Genomic DNA, 7500 nt, shown 5'->3' with positions numbered 1-7500 from the left:
GTTAGTAATTGTGCAAAAAAATACTTACCTGGCAGTAATAGGCTGTGCAAGCACTTCGTGCTGTCTAATACTATCACTGATCACTACAATTCTCCTACTCTAGTTATTGGGCAGGTCAGGATATCTACTCGACTCTTCCGTTGTAACAAATCACCCTTGAAAACAAAAAGGAAATCAGCAAATTGTTCAACTGCGCTTTCGCTTGAGCGCGAGAATAAGTTGACAAGAGAGGTCGTGGTCACAATGCCGAGCAATTAGGCTTGTTTTCTAAAGGCAACCGTCGCGAGGCGAGAGCGCATCTCCCTCCCGATGCACTTCGCTTAGATACAAGTCTCTTAGCAACTATGCGAGGTAATTCCCAGGTGAAAGGCTGAAAGGTTTTACTTCAAGGCAGGTCTGAGAATTGGGTCTTGACAGCTTTCAAATGGTTGTCCTTAACGTAGCAGTAAATCCCTTCCCTGCTAACTACTTTTCAGTTTAGGGAAAAACTTCCACAACGAAAAAAAAAAAAAATGCATTCCGGTGTAGGTAAAGTCCTTGAAATGTTTAGTCATTGCATGAATAACACTGAACTCTCCGTTGGCACACTTATAAACTGTCAATAGACCAGGATTTAGTACATTATAGATAATACTATAAAAATATATGACGTGTATCGTAACCTGTTTGTAAAATTAAACGGATAAGGTTCCGCCAAACTTGGTAACAATATAAATCTAGCTACGTAATTACACCTACACGTGAGCAGTTAACGGAACACGGCCGAAAGGTACACTACCGGTCTCACTACTTATCTGAATTGCTGATGCTCAGGAGACTGCCGTCCAAATTCGCGAAACTGAATACCCACAAGCGCGATGCCCCGCCCCCTCCCCCCTCCTCCTCCGAACCTACGTGAAGGCTGACCAGGTGCTTCCCGGGAAAGGGGAGGCTGCCCAACAGTATCCACGCCAACTAGGACACTCCGGCCACTGCATCTCGTCGCACGCCACTTGTCACCTCTCCGGCCGCTGCAGTCTGTTGAATAAGGGAGAAAATGACGTTAGCAAAGGCTTTAATTAAATTATAAGCTGAAAAAAGGACAAAATGGCTGACGGGCATAGAGCTCCCTCCAAGAGCGACTTGTGGCTACGTGGGCTGAATCTACTGTGTGGACGGAATATCTGATCGAGCAGGAAAAGTCATATCACAGGCAACGATCTAAAATTGAGATTTCCCTATACTTATTCTATTTCTTTTTTTTCGCCTTTGTACGATGTTGAAATTAAAAGTTTCAAAGGTCTTTCTAATTCTGTGTCTTATATCATCCCGTTATTGAGGCTAAACTCACCAGACAGCCTAAGATTACTAACCTCCGTCCATAACGAATTTAATGCCAGGGCTGGCACGAAACTGGCCGTAAATAATCATAAGTACCCGGAGCGCATGCGCGAGAGGCTGCGAGTTGTGGAGCGCCGGTGGGCTGCGGGCGGCACAGTTCCCACTGATAATTGTCTCTGAGAGAATTTGATTTCACTGTATTACACGTGCGTCGCAGCTGAGGAGAACGCGACATGCAGCTGTTCTTGCGACTCAGCGGTAGGTGTTTAGCGAGTGAACACTAAAGGAGGCGGAGTGGAAATGCATGTGGAGGTTGGCGCATGGACGGCGGGTCAGACCAAGATGGATTTGTGGAAGAGAGTGCGTGGGCGGCGGAGGGGATGGGGTCATAAACAACAATATCGCACATTGACATGAAAATGCGGTCGTCTGACTTGGGCTCCTCCTTTGTGGCACGAACGATTTTTTTGTGAGTCGGCAAAGAAACTGCGGAAGTTTTCATCTTTCAGAAAAAAAAAATATATATACATTTATATATATATATATATCTACATCTATATCTATCTATGCATTTATGTGTATATATATATATATATTCACACACACACATTTTATATATATATATATATATATATATATATATACATACACACACACACACACACACACACACACACACACACACACACACACACACACACACACACACACAGAACACACACATACATATCTATCTATCTATCAATCTACTTATATTTATTTATTTATATATATATATGTAGAAAAGGTATGAATGAGAATGAATATCTTCACAATACAAGAGATATTCATTCTCATTCATACCTTTTCTACATTTGTCAACATGAATGCGGTTCATATATATATATATATATATATGTATATATGTATGTATGTATGTGTATGTGTATATGTATATATATATATATATATATATATATATATATATATATATAGAGAGAGAGAGAGAGAGAGAGAGAGAGAAAGAAGGGGGAAAGAGAGGAGAAGAGGAGAGAGAGGAGAGAGATAGGAGATAGAGTGGTGAGAGAAAATGAGAGGAGATAGAGAGGGGAGAGAAAATGAGAGGAGATAGAGAGGGGAGAGGAGAGAGAGAGGGAGAGGGAGAGAAAGCGCCGGCAGTCGCAGCGCCAGAGCTCAGAGCCAAGTTTTCGATTATCAAAACACCATCTCTGACACCTTGGTATGCACTTCCGAGCAACACAGACGTATCTCATGCCCGCTTTACTTGTTTCTTTGGCAAAAAAGTGTTTAAATACAAAGTGGCTGAGATGCTCCTGGAAATGAAAACAAGACCTCTCGTCACAAGTGGTCCTTACACCTCACTTGAACACGCTCTCTCGCCAATTAGTCATCCTTCAGAAATTCGGGAAAGTATTCGAAAATTCCTCAGATTCGCTAAATGCTTTGCCGTGACTTTTACTTGAATGGCCATGGCTGCTTGGGGGTCAGTGGTTTACTTTGGAAAGATTGTCGACGAGACATTTGCACTGTAGGGAGGGAAACGTTTTCCGCTATTGAAGGGGTCCTTCGTATCCCGTAAAAAGTGAAGGTTTTTACGGCTGGCGCGTCTAGTTCGGCGACTTTCTCATGCAGACTCCCGCCGTCGCACTAGCAACGGCAAGCATTCTTGAGATTCCGCAAGATCACAAGCGGGAAAAAATCTGGTTCACTTGCTCAGAACAAGTTTCATCAGTCGTTGGTGTAGTCTTTGTTCAAAAGTGAGCTCTAAAATGACGCACATCCCACAACCGTATGAGCATTCCATACACAAATCGCGAACACGGCTCCTGCACGCTGTTCCGATGGAGGAAATTTGGCCGCTCCGAGTGAGGAAGGGCCGGGCGCATCCTCACCTTGACGTGATCAGCTAAAGGTTGCTTGGCCCCATGGTTACAAACACACATGCAGACATGCACGCGCACACACGTACACAAACCGAAGCCTAATTCAGTTTCGCGGTCGCGGTCAGAATGCGTAGCGCAGTGGGCAGCAGCATGAACCTGTGCCCTGACTCCCGGCGCAATTCTTGCCATTCATTCACCGCTTCCGTCTTTGCAGACCAGAGCAGACATCACCTCCAGCTTATATAATCACCATTTATTCTGCTAATTACTTGGCTTAATCACATCGTCGTCCTTGCCATAAAAAAGCGAATCGGTATTCCTCCTCCTTCACATACCCCCCTCCCCCCTCTCCCTCCTACAATCCCGCCCCCACAATCCCGGCTGGCCCGCGCGCCGCCACTGCAACCGCCGTCACAACCGCATTTACTACTCTGCTGCGGCATTTCATGAACTCTGAACTGACCAGTTTTTCCCGCGTGTACAATCTTGGGTCTCCTCGTTCCACTGCACTATAGAGGTTAAAGTCCAAGACAACGTAGATAATGTTGGACAACTCCTGATTTAAGGGCGATAGTCCGCACCGATCGTAATTAACATTCGTTCTTACGAACAGTCGCTTATAAAATAACATCCCCCTCCCAGGTAAAAGTAATTTTACAATTATCAGAAAAAGCTGCAAAATATTGTCAACTCTGAGGTGACTTTCTCATTTCTCTGCCTTGGATATCTAACCTCTATTCGAGACCTGTGCCTACTGCCGCGGCGGCCACAAAGCCCTTCTGAATATGTGCAAATAAGTTTCGCGCACCGCAAATGTTATCAAGATTCCCTCCTTAAAATACCTAAGGAGCCGGCCATAATGCATTCTTAACAGTTGAGTGACCTGCAGTGTCACCACGAGTCAGCTTTCCAATGAATTCAAATAAATCGAACACAGGTCGTGGCTTACTGCACACATGGCTGCCACAAATGCACAGCTGAAGGAAAACGAATGGCAATACAGCATAATCTACAACATCCCTCTTTACGAGTGAGGTAACAGTAATGGCATGTAAATCAGTGTAACGCGGTGATGGGGGCATGCTGACCAGAGTGACGTGTCGACAACAATGTCATGCTAACATGGAAGGTCTCTCATCAGGTGACATGCAAGAGCATGATAATTAACCCCCTTGACAGCATAGGACACCTCTCAGGTTCCACAATAAATCGGGGAACCTGTGTTAAACATCGCGGCTTTCTTTGCTTAACAAATCTCGACATGTGCTGCGTTATGAGAAAAAGCGTCAATGACTCATAAACTGGAAGGCAGCCCGCGCCGACTGCCTTGAGACTGACCGGGTCGGGTCTTGCACCACTCAGGAGGACATGAAGACGTCGCCAGATCCCCGACGATATCACGGTCTCCGTCGTCGCGACTGATCAACGGATTTCGGGAACGAGCAGGGATGCGCTGATGCCTCCGGGAATCACTTCGTGGCGACTGAATGCTTGATGTAGCGCTTTTCTCCTGCACTTTCCCAAAACATAAATGGAGAGAATATCGCTTTCTTTCTAGACCTCATCACCTTTTGGGAGGATGCAAGCACATGCTTGTGAGCTGAATAACGACAGCAGGAGTAACAAGATCACAACAGGCGAGACAACTTGACAAATAAAACAAAAAGAAAAAATATAGTGAGCTATTATCTTGATAGAGTACAATCCTCAGAGGACGAACTTGGCAGATATGGACGAAAGCAATGCATCCGAGGACGAAATAGTGCAAGGAGTTCATTCAAATTCACGTATGATATGTAGCTGCCATCTGCGTAGTTTTTTAAGTTCAAGGAAGGGGACAGCGCAGTTAATGAGGGTCTTAAGATAACACGGCGGGGTGAGAGGAGGCAATGACGGTTGCGGTAAGAGGGGAGCCTGTGTACGTTGGCGGGTTTGCAGGCGCTGGGGAGTAGCCAGTGTGTCAGAAGGGATTCGAGTAGCACAAACCCGTCCGTGTCATGACACCACCGTCATGGCAGAGCGGCGCACAAGTGGCAGAGTGGAAGTTGTGGCGTAGGGTTATGGCGGCGTAGAAGCGGGGTGGCAGTGAGGTGGCAATGGAAGGAGCGAGAGAGCGGTGTGCAGCGAGGCATGGCATGGCTTTGTACCCGGCCACAGCCCACACCTGTCCCAACACCCCCAACGCCCGTGCACCGCCCACCTGCCGACGCCCTGTCACGGCCACAGCAACACCTGCCACACCTGCCCTCTTCTCTGTGGCTCTCTCAACCTTTCCTTCATTCCCTCTCTTTCTCCCCACACGTTCACTCACAATATCCCTTCTTTAATAGATTTAAGAGTTCGCCACACATAGAACAACGGATATATAATAAAACGAAGCTAATTGCGCTATAAATAAACCGTAATCAGTCACTATCAATACCACAAAGCCTCCCGCGCCAGGCGAGGGCACATCCCTGCTGACAAACGCGCGGCCGATTCAGTCACACCCGATTAACCTCAACGCTTCCCCGCATCTCAAACCCTGCATGGCATCTCCTTTCTTTTCCCCTTCTTCTGTCCCTTCGACACACACCTCTCCTGACTCGTCCTCGTCCCTCTCCGTCCTCGTATGGGGCGCCCCCCTCCCCTCGCTCAACACGTCCCTGGATGATTGGCAAGCTTATGCTCTCTATCCATCGGGTTATCGCGTCCACTCATGTTAATTAATCTCTAATGGGGATAATTAACCCGCCGTCGGACAGGCAGAGCGCGGGAATGTCAAAACCGATTGCACTGGCACTTTCTCTACTGTTTGGAGATAGTTCTCTTTTCCTGTGTGCCTTTCAGAATCCACTAAGGCGCGAAAGTCAAGGGACTTTTGCAAAGTACCAATAAATGACTAAAACTCTTATACATTAACGGCTCCATTAACGAAGGATCTCTTCAGAAATATAATTCAGCTTTATTCCTCAGGCTCTGATTGCCAGCACGCCGATCTTAAACGCCAACAAATCAAGGCTTTGGTCCTAATTAATTCCCGCCAGGAACGAATTCAACGTCCAGCTGCGCGAGATCCTCTGATGACAACCATAAATGTGTCACCAAGAAGCCGCTCGCCGCTGGGAACATCTTGAGCATAAGTTGACTGCTTCATCGTCGTCGTTCGACCTTCACAGGTGAGGTAAAGCGGATGGAGACAATGTGAGAGAAAAGAGAGGAAGCAAGAATGACAAGGGACGAAAAGGTGCGTGAGGAGATTCACACTGCATTTCGAAATTTGGTCGATCATCATGGGGTCGCAGAATTTGTATGTTTGTATGTTTTTAAACTACTTCAGATTAAACTGATCTATTACTTTCCTTTTAAAATGCTGTTGTATCTTCAAGATCAGAGCAAATAATCTTGAAAACCAACTTCATCCTGAATATTCTGTGATTAAGATGGTCATCAACAGCTCACTTTTTCAGGTCCATTAACCTTAGCATCTCCGCCGACTAACACGAAGGCCAGTCTCTCACAGCAAACACGTAATGACCTCAAGGTCTCTACTCTGGTATTCCCAGACTTGACCCGGCCAAATCTCGCCGGCCGTTGCCTAATGGACGTCCTCTTCACGAGATTCTGCGCTAATCTGCCCTCGCCCTCCGGACTGAAGAGGCGGCGCCCTTGGGCAGTCTCACGCATGCCATTGGTGCCCTTTCCCTCCCCTGTTCGATACTGTAAGAATGGTCCTGTGGGGACTGGGTGGCTAGCCATATTCCTACGAGTTATATTCCCTAGCGGGTGAAAGGGCAAAGCATTCGGGTGCAGTTATGGCCTACGAGAAGGATATTCCATTATAGCTCTGAACGTGCAGTAATGTTGGTATTCTGTACACAGCCTCTGTTGACCCTAAATGTGAAGGAACTTGCCTTCTCCTCTTCGCAAAGGAAAGGATTTCAGATTACATGATGTGGAAGATTATTTTTCTCCATGTGATATGTTATTTCATGCAAACTCATAGGAAACTTAAAGCCTTTTTCTAATTCTGATCGCGGATGGCGGAGGTCTTGCATCAAAGCCAAAATATGCGGAGGCATTGTGGCCCCGAGTCCGTTCATTATCAACACAATCGTCGATGTTCTGTACCCAGAGGACCCTCTTCGTAAATGCTTTCGTCCGGCGACCATAATATAATATTTTGTACCTGAAATGCGGTCAGCATAATAGACTATTATGATTTCCAGGCCAATTTTTTCTCCGTCGGTGAAGTGGGTATTTTTACCATTTGCTGTTGGTTGCCTCCTTCCCTACTCAGGGCGCCTTCCCTTTTCCT

The sequence above is a fragment of the Penaeus chinensis genome, chromosome 5 (genome assembly GCF_019202785.1).
Source record: "Penaeus chinensis breed Huanghai No. 1 chromosome 5, ASM1920278v2, whole genome shotgun sequence".
Taxonomy (NCBI): domain Eukaryota; kingdom Metazoa; phylum Arthropoda; class Malacostraca; order Decapoda; family Penaeidae; genus Penaeus; species Penaeus chinensis.
Note: the sequence above shows the minus strand (reverse complement) of the source record.